Raw genomic sequence first — 13,241 nt, forward strand, 5'->3', positions numbered from 1 at the left:
CAAAGGTGTACAGGCTGGGTTATTGTCTGCAGGTGGTTTCTAACTGCAGCAAAGGCCAGTGTTACAGTTGCACTCTGTAATAACTGATCCAGTTCTGCCATAAATACATTATGATATATTAAAAACATTATTTATCTCACCTGCCCACTATCAGTGCCCTGGGATGTGGAGAAAGGAGAAAATATTTTAATATATGAGGGACCAAATTTTACTTTTGATCAACAACATAAATGAGATCTGGGCGAAATAACAGTGTCAGTTTAAATGGGCTTTCAGGGGGTTAAATATGATAAGTAATATGTTAAGATATGTCCTTTAGTGTAAGTTAATTGTAAATAAATTTAATAGAAACACATAAATATATAAATTAACATACAGGAAAGAAGCATCAGTTTGCCTGTTACTGATGTTTGGCCAATATATGTAAATTTGAATAAGTGTACGACAGCAAAGGAGGATTTTGTGAACTAATCTTATTCTAAATGTAAAGTTTATTGCACTTTTATTTTGGCAAATATAATAGTAGTAAATAAATACAACAAATTTTTATATTCTGCAGAGTAAAGTACTGCAGCCTACAGTAGACTGATACTGACTTTATGAATATGTGTATAAATGGTGTAAGAGGGAGTGAGAGTTAATCAGCTGAGTAATTTTCATACTGTCCCTGCAGGTGTGTCCACAGTGAGCAGGGCAACTGTACAGAGTGCAGGATCTGTCACCATCCTGTGTTCCTATGACAAGACGTATCAACATCAGGAGAAGTACTGGTGCAGAGGGAGTGACTGGAGTTCATGTACTCCCATAGTATGCACTGATTCTCCAAATATAACTGGTGAAGTGTCAATTAGAGATGATCCTGATCAGCCAGTCTTCACTGTGACCATCAACAATCTGACAGCTGGGGACTCTGGTTCCTACTGGTGTGGTGTGGAGATCAGCAGAGGTTCAGCTGTGGGAACACCGGTCTCCCTGTCAGTCACTGAGGGTAAGATGTCTGTACTGCAGACTGTAGCCAATCAGATGCAGAGTGAGTGACATGTCATTCTGTCAGAAAGGAAGGACATCAACACAAACAAAGGAGAAAATATTTTAATGTATAACAGGGACCAAATTTTAGTTTTGATCAACACCATAAATGAGACCAGGGAGAAGTAACAGTAAATGGGCTACTTTAGGGGGTTAAATATGAGAAGAAATATGTTAAAAAATGTCAGTTGGTTTGAATTTTAAGTAGAAATCTTATAGAAAAGGAAAATTATAAAGAAACATTCTGTAGAAGAACAGCTGTAAAAGCACTTTATGGAAGCAATGGGGAGCCGCTTCAGCCACCACTGTGTCGCCCCCACCTGGATGATGCAATGGCAGCCATTCTGCACCAGTACACTAACCACACAGTAGCTAAGGTGGTGAAGGAGCAAGAGAGAATTCACTAATAAGATATAGGGGATGATTAGGAGGCCAGATTTGAAAGAGCCACAGTGGGCAATTTAGCCAGAGCATCGGGTACCACCCCTACTCTATTGAAAGATGCCCAGGAATCGCTTATGACATCAGAGAGTCAAGACCTGGGTTTTACATCACATCTGAAAGACGGCATCATTCTTGCAGCACAGTGTCCCCGTCACTGCACTGGGCCATTGGGACCCACACTGACCACAGGACAGAATAACCTGTTGACCACACCTACACCTCTACCAGCAGTTACCTAGTTTTCCTACTTGGTCTCCTATCCAAGTGCTGGCCAGGGCTTAACCTGCTTGGCTCCATGTGGATTAGCTGGTCTGACCTGCAGGTGCTTTGGCTGCTGATGTAAAGAAGCAACTATAAGCCAAAAAAGGAGGGTTTTTGAAGGTTAATTTTATTTTATCTGATCAGTTTTCAAATTTTTGCAAATACGATGCTAGTAAATACAACATTTATTCAAAACAAATTTTTATATTCTGCAGAGTAAAGTACTGCAGTCTACAGTAGACTGACACTGACTTTATGAATATGTGTATAAATGGTGTAAGAGGGAGTGAGAGTTAATCAGCTGGGTAATTTTCATACTGTCCCTGCAGGTGTGTCCTCAGTGAGGTGGGTGACTGTACAGAGAGGAGGATCTGTCACCATCCTGTGTTCCTATGACAACATATATCAACAACGTGTGAAATACTGGTGCAATGGGAGTGACTGGAGTTCATGTACTCCTATAGTACGCACTGATTCTCAAAAGAAAAGCGGTAAAGTGTCAATCAGTGATGATCCCACAAAGCAAGTCTTCACTGTGACCATCAACAAACTGACAACTGGGGACTCTGGTTCCTACTGGTGTGGTGTGGAGATCAGCAGAGGTTCAGCTGTGGGAACATGGGTTTCCCTGTCAGTCACTGAGGGTAAGATGTCTGTACTGCAGACTGTAGCCAATGAGATGCTCCGTTTGTAAAATGTCATTCAGGTAGAAAGGAAGGACATAGGAGAAAATATTTTAGAAAATATTCCATTTCAATATTTTAAAACTTCATTGGGAACTTTCAGGTTGAGCCTGAAGTGAGCTGCCATAGTTTTTAATGGTTTGCTTGACCTTTGTTATCTTTGGCCTGGAAATACCCTAAAGGTGGAACAGATGAACACAGAAATTTCAAGGAAGGGAGTCGTCCTCAATTTGATTTGTGTTCATTGAAGTTTTACTTGTATGAGGAATCATATAAGTTTTTCATTATGTAATGATTACGATTTATGTCAGTTGGGGAAGAAGTTGCAGCTTTTGGGGTTAAATGTTTTTTCTTGTTCTTATAAGGAGATGGGGGAATGTTCTGGGTATTACCATGACAGTGTCTCCTTTTCAGTGTTTTGAATGGACCAAATTTATTTTTCATTGCATGTGCTCACATGCAGCTTGTACCCTCAGAGTGTTTCGGGTCACAGGCTGTGAATGTATTTTATTATGGCCCCATGGCTGTTGCTATAGGAGGTGTGTGAGGTGTGTATCTTGGAAAGCAGAGGGGCTTAATGGACCTGGTACTAGGGATGAGAATTGAGAACCGGTTCCAAATTTTCCAAAGCATCAGAATTATATGCCTCTGAGTTTATCAATTCCTTTATCATTGCCAGTGTTAAACCATTTTTTGTGACTGTCATGATGAGTGACTCCAGGGGGCGCTGTTTCACATATTACTGGGAATGAACGTAAAGTTCCTGTTCATGTGCATGAGCCCTTTGTGCAAAATAAATTAACATGTCAAATAAAAAATCAGAAATAAGACAAGAAAATTGAAAAGAATAACTATCGTCGTTTAAACACATTAATTTATTTGAAATATGCATTTACATACATGAATATACTGTATGTTATAATGGTATTTTCATTAAAATAATTTAAAGAATGAGTCAACATCATTTCAGAGTCGACATCATTGATGACGCCGACTAATCGCGGCAGCCCTAATTATATAATCTTAATCAGGCTGGGCATAGCCCAAAGAAATAACAGGGGTCCTCCCTTCTGTGGGCCCACAACCTGCAAGAGGAGCCGTGGGGGTCAGATGCAGTGTAGACTGGGTGGCAGTTGAAAGCAGGGGCCTCAGCAGACTGATTGTCGGCGACCAAATCTGGGTCTAGGAACATGGAGTGAACCTCCCTGGTGGGAAAGGAGCCTGAGCTGGAGGCAGAGAGACACCGACTAGATATAGTCAGGCTCATCTCACTGGGCAGGTGTGGTTTTACTTATAGCGAGAGTCTTTACTTACAGCGAGAGTCTCAGAATGAGAGGCTCAGCTCACTTGGACTTTGAGTTGGGGGACAGGCTCTGACTGTTGTCTTTACACACCAAACACCATTTCAGAGTATCCGGCCTTATTGGAGGCCTTGGAGGGGGTGCTGGAAGGTGTCCCTTATGGGGACTCCATTGTTCTGCTGGGTGACATTAACGTTCACGTGCGTAATGACAGTGAAACATGGAAGGATGTGATTGAGAGGAATGGCCAGCCTGATCTGAACCTGAGCACTGCTCTGTTATTGGACCTCTGTGCTAATCACTGTTTGTCCGTAACCAACCCCATGTTCAAACATAAGGATATTCAAAAGTGCACCTGGCACCAGAACACCCCGGTACTTCGATATTCGCTCTTGTAACTGATCCACATTACTACCCTCACCTATGGTCATGAGGTTTGGGTGGTGACCAAAAGAACGAGATGACAAATACGAGCAGCAGAAATGAGCTTCTTTCACAGGGTGTCTGGGCTCAGCATTAGACGTTGGGTGAGGAGCTCGGACATTCGGGAGGAGCTCAAAGTAGAGCTGCTGCTCCTCCGCATTGAAGCCAGTTGAGGTGCTTTGGGCATCTATCTAGGGTACCTCCCTGAAGAGGTGTTTCGGGCGTGTCCAACTAGGAGGAGACTCCAAAGCAGACCTAGAGTTTGTATCTACAAAAATCTGGGATTATATCATATGGAGAGATTATATATATAATAATATGAGATTATATCAAATGGAGAGATTATATCTACAAAAATCTGGAATTATATTATATGGAGAGATTATATCTATAATAATATGAGATTATATCATATGGAGAGATTATATATATATATATTACTGATAGTGACAGGCCTACAATTTATGTCAAATCTTGTGCTTTCCACCCTCAAAATTTTTTATGAATACGTTCTCATCAGCTTCAGCACTGGGTCCCACTTATAGAAACCGTTTTTCTATTTCAAGTTTGAGAAGTTTATTGTCATATACACGGTAAAAAGAGAACGTTCAGACCATGCAATGTAATTCTTACTTTGCCATCTGCTTTTAAACAATGACAATAAGGAATGTAAAAGTAAAGTGTTCTGTGCATTGCTACAAATAAGGTAACGGCCAATGAAAGTTATGGGTAAGTGAAGCAGTGTTGGATGCATGGTACATGAGTCTGATGGCCTATTTGTGAGTGTGGTCGTCCTTGATTTCACACTCCTGTATCATCTTCCTGACGGCAGAAGTGTGAGGAGCCCATGTTGTGGGTGTGTGCTGTCCTTAATAATGCTGTGGGGCTTCCTGATGACCCTGGTGGTGTAAATGTGCTGGAGTGATGGGAAGGCTCTTCCAGAGATGAACTGTGCAGACGAGTTGTTGGTACATGGGGAGGACATTCCTGAGCTTGCAGTGGTTAAAATCACCTGCCACAATGAACACAGCATCTGGATGTGCAGTCTCCCATATGCTAATGACGTTATGTAATATCCCGAGTGTGGTCATGTGATCCACCTGTGGCAGAATGTAAACAGCCATTAGAAACAGCGGTAAACTCCCTTGATAGGTAAATATGTCTGCAGTTTACCATTAACAGTTCAGTGTCTGCTGAACAGCTTTTCCACACCCTGCATATCCCCACACCATCTGCTTACATACACGCAGACACCGTGTCCCCTGATGTTCTCCGCGGTGGATGGAGTGAGTATGGAGCAGGAGAGCTGAGTCTGCCACACTCTCCATAAGCCAGGTCCCCCATCTGTATTCACCTCAACCTTTAGACAATGAGGTTTGAATGGTCTTATGTGTATTAAGGATTTATACACCGACTACATCTTTCGATAGTATTGATAACCTATGTAGAAAATATGGCCTCCCACATAATCATTTCTTTAAAAACCTACAGATTTGTCACAAAATTTCTCTCTTTTTCTGATCTCCCACCTGCTATGGTGCTGGAAAAACACTCTTTACTTTGAGGATGTAGGACTGATCTCTGCATTATGCTCTCAACTGATGTTAAAACCTAGGTAATATTAAAACTAGGTGGGAGGATGAATACTGCTCTAAAACACTGTAGCATGCTGAGATTGGGGCTCATACAGTTTAAAGTTTTGCACAGGGTTCAGTTTAGCAAAGCCAGGCTTACTGACATATATCCTGGGAGGGATGCTGGCTGTGACAGGGGCTCCCTTTCTCCAGCTGGTCTAGCACATGCTTTCTGCTCTTGCTTTCTGGTTGGTTGGAGTCGCTATGTGGATCGTCTCTCATTCACCATGCTCTGCCATAACAGGGTAGCAGATGACAACTTTGACTTAAATATAAATCAATCTGACATCATTGCATTCACATCGCTTTTGGCCTGTAGGAGAATCTGGCTGCCCTGGGAATCTCCCACTCCTCCATCTGCTGCTGCTTGGCTGGAAGACATAACTCACTTCCTAAAGCTAGAAAAGATTAAATGTAGGCTGAGGGGTCTGTGAAAAAGCTCTACTCCAGATGGGAACCTTTCCTCTCGTACTTTGAGATTCTTAGGGAACAACCCACTGGGTGAGGGTCTCTGACTGTAACTGGAGGACCCCCCCACCCCACCCCCCATTTTTGGACATTAATTTAATTACCTCACTGGATGGTCAGTACATTGTGAGTGAGTGTAATATACGGCAGGGGCAAGAACAGTGCCTTTTTAAATGGGCTACTTCAGGGGTGAGAAGTAATATCCTTTCATTTAGTTTTAAATACATTTTAAATAAATTCATACATTTCATAGAAAAGCACACATACATAAATAAACATACTGTAAATAATCATCAGTTTGGCTCTGTTACTTTTTTTTTACCTAAACATAAGAACTTAAATGTGTAAGCTGGCAAAGGAGGTTTCTGCAGGCTAATTTTCTGCTAAATAATCAGTTCAGTTAATCATTCATTACACTGTTTTGTTTTTTACCAACACAGTGATAATAAATACAACATTAATTCAAAACAAATTTTAAGCCAGGGCTTAACCTGCTCTGCTCCAGGTGGATTAGCTGGTCTGACCTGCAGGTGCTTTGACTGCTGACATGAAGAAGCAACTACTGTATAAGCCAATTTTATCTGATCTGTTTTCATATTTTTGCAAATATAGTGATATTAAATACAACATTTACTAAAAACAAATTTTAATATTCTGCAGAGTAAAGTACTGCAGCCTACAGTAGACTGGCACTGACTTTATATCATGTGAATATGTGTATAAATGGTGTAAGAGGGAGTGAGAATTAATCAGCTGGGTAATTTTCATACTGTCGCTGCAGGTGTGTCCACAGTGAACACGGTGTCTGTACAGAGAGGAAGATCTGTCACCATCCCATGTTTCTATGACAACATATATCAACAACATGAGAAATACTGGTGCAATGGGAGTGGCTGGAGTTCATGTACTCCCATAGTGCACACTGCCTCTCCAAATATAACTGGTGAAGTGTCAATCAGAGATGATCCTGACCAGCAAGTCTTCAATGTGACCATGAACAATCTGACAGATGGGGACTCTGGTTCCTACTGGTGTGGTGTTGAGATCGGTAGAGGTTCAGCTGTGGGAACACGGGTTTCCCTGTCAGTCACTGAGGGTAAGATGTCTGTACTGCAGACTGTAGCCAATGAGATGCTCAGAATGTAAAATGTCATTCAATCAGAAAGGAAGGACATTAACACAAACACAGGAGAAAATGTTTTCAATATCAATATTTCAAAACTTAATTTACTGTCAGTTACTGATGTTCGAAGGCAATAATTTAAAGTGTCTGCATTAGGGAGACATCCCTTTATACAGGCCTGATAACCTCATCAGATACAGGTCCTACTCTTTATCAAATAGATGAGTGTCTGATCTGTATGTTAAACCTCGCAGCTGTACAGAGGCCTCAGGATTCACATATGTCTAGTTTATGATACATTTGTATAATATGGCAAATATTACAGATCTGACTATTTTCTCAATCAGACACCCAGTCAGATGTCTTTCATAATACATCACAGACATCAGCTTACTGGAAACAGACATACAGCCATATTCATCTTACAGCCAATTATTATGTGTACAAAGTAAAAAATAAAAAAAAGTAAAATGTAGATTTTTACTGTCATACTGTATATTTAAAACTATTTTTTTTCTTCAGATGTCAGACATTTGTAGGGATCAATTGCTACTAAAGGTGTACAGGCTGGGTGATTTTCTGCAGGTAGTTTCTAACTGCAGCAAAGGCCAGTGTTACAGTTGCACTCTGTAATAACTGATCCAGTTCTGCCATAAATACATTATGATATATTAATAACATTATTTATCTCACCTGCCCACTATCAGTGCCCTGGGATGTGGACACTTTGGTCACATCCCTAATGTAATATTCTGCATGCAAACAGCTATTTTATTGAATATTCTTTTTTAGTTTTAGAAATGACCTTTCACAGTCTGTACTGACTGACAGAACAGGGCAGGGGTGCCATAAAAAGGGAGGGGGGGCATAAGGATGATTCCATGGACCCTTAAGTGACAGGGCCCTAAGAAATTAGGAACTTAATCGGATTGGTCTGGGCTGGGGGCCCAATCTGATTTGCTTTCATGGGGCCCAAAATCTCTAATGGCCCCCGGGAACAGGGTTGTTTATTTTTAATTTAACAATCCTTTCTTTTGTTTCCACTGCTGTCCATTTTTGGCACATGATGAAGAAGGAAGGATAATTGAAAAACAGAGGTAAGCATTCAGCAGCACTTACAGCAGTGTGGTGTCCAGCTATGAGCGTCTATCTAATCACACAGTGATGGGAAACTTCTGTCATTTTATGGGAACATTGTTTTTCTTTTTTTCATTAACTATAATATCCCTGTGATGGCATCACATCCAGGGTGAGCCCCTGCTTTGTGCCCTCTGCTGCTGGGGAAAGGCTGCAGGCCAGTTTGGAAGATGGATGGATGGATGGATATAAAATGTTGTTTAATAACTATAGTAAAACTGGCAGTTAAAATTCTCTAGCTATTTTATGTTCTTTGTTAATGTCTCCTGTAAGTTAATTTAGTTATACAGTGGTACCTCAGTTCTCAGACTCATTAGAACTCGAATTTCTTATGTCGAACCAACCAGTTCGAAAAAAAAATTAGCTAGAACTCGATCTGAATCTCAGAAGTCAAACCATGAACGCCGACCTAAGATAACTTGTACACGCAGGGAAATGAGTCACGTGGCACGTCTATCAACGGAAACAAAGGGTAACGCTTTAGTCTCAGCCTCGCATTCGCTGTGATAGCTTCGTGCATGCTTACACTAGCTGAATACATATATTTAGACAGTAAAAATACATTTAGACAATGATAGACAGTAATTATTATTATATAATAAAATACATTTTAAAATAAAAATTTCTTATTAATTAATTTAATATTAATAATAAACCATTAATTCATTTAATTATAATAAAATTGTTGTGCCCAGCGGGACAGAACGGAGATAAAGGCGCAGACGTCAGGGTATCGGGGAATACGGGGTTTAATTACAGGTAAGGCAGGCAAAACACAGACGGACAATACTGTAGTGAACTTTGGGGAAGACCACGTCCACTACAGAAAGGAAGGCTCAACACAAGGAGTTCAAGTGCAATTTGGAACACGTCCAACCCTTTATTTACCAGCCTTGAACAAGGCTAAAGGAACCTGTGCGCCCTCTTGCGTTCGGAGGTTGCACTGCACTGATTCACCTCATAAGTCCGCCCCTTCCCCCCTTTGCCGAGCGAGCCGCGCTCACCGTCATTAGCCAGGCTCCGCTTCGCGAGGACGGTGGGCGCGGCTTCCCCGGCAGGCAGCCTCAAAGGTGCCAGCACCCATTACAATAACACACAATGAACCCATGCCCTTCCACCAGCACAACATAGCACGATACCGGAACAATATAGCGCTAACCCGCTCCCAAACCATGAACTCCCATAATGCCCCGTGCGGCCAGCGTGGAAGTAGCCAATGAGGAGGCAGCCTCAACCCCACAGTCACTACACTGCCCCCCCCCTCATACACGTGGCTGTCCCCAGCCACAGAGTCCAGCACAAAGTCCTGCAGAGGGGGGGGAAGCCGCCGGACGCGGTCCGAACGACGTAACCTGGTGGGGGAAGGAAAGTTCAGTTCAGCGGGGGCATCCCCCCCAGAGTCCCCAGTGGCAGCATCCCCAGTGTCCGCGGAAGAAGGCATGTCCTGGACCCCACAGTCCCCATCTGGGGCCACCCTCGGCTGATAGGGAGCCAGTCGGTCTACATGGAGCACTACAACTCCGCACTACAGAGCGGAGAAAGCGTGCTCGCAGCGCTCATCCCAGTCGAACGCGACGCCTTTCTGCGTCAGCCGGTGTAACGGGCTCGCCACGGTCGCAAAGTGCCTCATGAACCGCCTATAGTAAGATGCCAAACCCATGAAGCTACACAGCTGCCTGATGTTCGCTGGTGCTGGCCAGTTTTTAATGGCCTCAACCTTAGCCGGGTCGGTGGCTACCCCGTCCTTGGTCAGCACATGCCCCAAGAACGTAACCCTACGCCGGAATAAGTGGCACTTGCCCGGATGTAATTTGAGCTTTGCTCGCCGCAGCGCACCGAATACTTCCTTCAGATTGGCGAGCGTGGTCTCAAACGTTTTCGCGTGTACCAGCAGGTTGTCCAGGTACACCACGCACCGAGTACCCTCTCCATTAGCCGCTCAAAGGTGGCCGGGGCGTTACAGAGACCGAACGGCATGGTCGTGAACTGCCAGAGCCCCTGCCCGATCGAGAAAGCGGTTTTGGGCCGCGCGTCCGGCGCTAGCCCCACCTGCCAGTATCCGTTCCTCAAGTCCAGCGAGCTGAACCACGAGGAGCCGGACACGCGGTCCAACGCCTCATCGATGCGGGGCAGGGGGTACGAGTCCTTGCGTGTCACCGAGTTCAACCGGCGGTAGTCTATGCAAAATCTCCACGAGTCGTCTTTCTTAGCGACTAACACGACCGGTGCGGACCACGGCCCGCTCGCCGGCTCAATCACACCTGCGCGCGCCATCTCCCGAATTTTCTCCTCGCCGGCCTCGCGCTTCGCTAGAGGTAGCTGGCGTGGGCGCTCCCGGATGGGGGCGGCGTCCCCCGTGTAAATGGTGTGCTGCACCAGGTCAGTCCGCGTGCATTCGAGTTCGTTCACGGCAAAAATGTCTCCGAACTCCGCCAATAGCTCGCGCAACGCATCTGTCTGCGCGGGCTCCAGGTTCTCACTACTGCGAACCAGCAGCTCTGCCATCGCGTGCTCCCCCCCGGTACGCATGGCTACTCCGGGTGCGCTAGTGATCCTGGTCTCGCTCGCCCCTCCCTCGCACACCGTCGCTACCGGCAACCCGTTCCCCAGCTCGTCGCGTCCTTTCGCCAACGCCACCCATTTGCGTCCCACCTTCATTCTATTTCCCCTGACATGGATCACTGCATTGAGGCGGTCCAAAAGGTCCATCTTTACAATACAGTGGTCCCAGATGTCACAGACTAAAAATGAGTGCGAAAGGGAGACTCGACTGATTTCCACTTTAACGCGCCGTACCCCCAGAACGCGTAAGCACTCACCTGTTACTGATGTTACCGCCTGTGCACAACTTGGAGCCACCTCAGTGCCCCCGGCGTCCCCCTCCATGAGCCAGCCCGCCCTACACAGTGAGAATGTGCAGCCGGTGTCTAGGAGGGCATGACTCACTACACCCCCAAAGACCCCCTTCACATACAGGCCTGCTCGTCCTAGCCGCGCGCTGAACGTCGTGTGGGGAGCTCTCACTGGTCTCGGCACCGTGGCTCCCGTCTCGGCGCCGCTTCCTCGTTTAAACGTGTCCGGTTTTGAGTACGCTGTCCAGGCTCGATAGCATCACAGTCGCGGATCAAGTGGCCTGCGTTCCCGCAGCCGAAGCAGCGGCGACTCAGCCACGGGTTGCGTCGCTCCCCCGCCGGCTCCGGAGGCTCCGCGTCGCTGTTGGCTGAAGTGGCGCGGTCGCCTAGCACACCCTCTGCTCGTAACGTGACGTCCAGCGCCTCTTGCCAGGTGCATGGCTCCGCCAGCCTGACGTGATCACGAAGTCGCCGTGGCGTCAGTCCACGGAGGAAGGCCAGCCGTGCCAGGTCGTCCTGGATAACCGCTGGGAAGTTGGGGTAGCCGTGCCTCGCCAGCCCCCGTAGATTACTTGCAAAAGCGCCGAGCGTCTCACCGTTTGTACGTGTGGCTAAACTTAGTGCGGTGCGGGCTTCTTCCTCGCTGTTCGCTCGGCCGAACCTCCGCTGCAGCGCCCCCTGTAGGCTCCTCCAAGACGTGCGCTCCGCCGGAAGCAGATCATCCAGGACCAGGAGTGCATCTCTTTCGAGCGCGAGGGCGGCTCATACCGCCGTTTCCTGCGACGACCACCCGCACAGCCCCGCTGCCATTTCCACCTGCGTAATGAACGCATCCGGTGGCCCACCGCCAGAATACGCAGGTAGGTTTGGGCCTGCCGCCACCCCGGCTCTTCGTGTTGTTCTGCCGCCGTCATCCCATTCGCTGCAGCTCACGCCGTGCGCAGTCGGCTCCTCCTCTTCAAGGCACCGCCCTCGGCGTCCTGCCGAAGCACCACCCACCCCGTGCTCGCCGGCGCTGGAGCGTCTGGAATCGCTGCCGTTGAGCTGCAGCCCGAGCCCTTCGAAGCCCCGCCCATGGCGTTCCCTCGCCGGTGCAGCGTCGCCCACTCTGCAGTTACCATCGCAGGAGTGCACCGCCCGTTCGCCGTACCCCGGGACTTGCTTCCTCGTTCGGCGTCCACCGCTTTGTCCCTCAGCCTGGGCTCGCTGCAGTGCCTCTTCCTGGTGGGCGATCAGCTGTTCAATGTCATCCATCACTCGAGGGTCCATTCCGAATCCCACTTCTGACACCAATTGTAGTGAACTTTGGGGAAGACCACATCCACTACAGAAAGGAAGGCTCAACACAAGGAGTTCAAGTGCAATTTGGAACACGTACAACCCTTTATTTACCAGCCTGTGCGCCCTCTTGCGTTCGGAGGTTGCACTGCACTGATTCACCTCATAAGTCCGCCCCTTCTCCCCTTTGCCGAGCGAGCCGCGCTCACCGTCATTAGCCAGGCTCCGAACTTTTTAGGATTCGATCCGCAGTTCTGAATGGATTAAATTCGAGTTCTGAGGTACCACTGTATTTAGTTGTTACTTAGCCTAGTTTGCAACCTGGTATTTGTTACACCGATATTGCATGTGTCCATGAAAACCGTAAGTTGTTGAACTGTAGTATGTGAGTGATGTGGAGTTTATGCATTAAGTGAATGTAATTAGTAAGTTCGCCTGTTACGGTGGAGATGCTAGATGTAAGATGGCATATGTCATCCTTCCAGATATTAATGGTTATAGCCCTCAGTTTATCTTTATGTTAGAGAACTATATATATGCATTGGTTAAATCTGTGTTCGCTGCATAAGAGCAGCGCATACTGTAATGTTTCCAGGATAATTTGCATT

The sequence above is a fragment of the Paramormyrops kingsleyae genome, chromosome 4, assembly GCF_048594095.1.
Source record: "Paramormyrops kingsleyae isolate MSU_618 chromosome 4, PKINGS_0.4, whole genome shotgun sequence".
Lineage (NCBI taxonomy): Eukaryota > Metazoa > Chordata > Actinopteri > Osteoglossiformes > Mormyridae > Paramormyrops > Paramormyrops kingsleyae.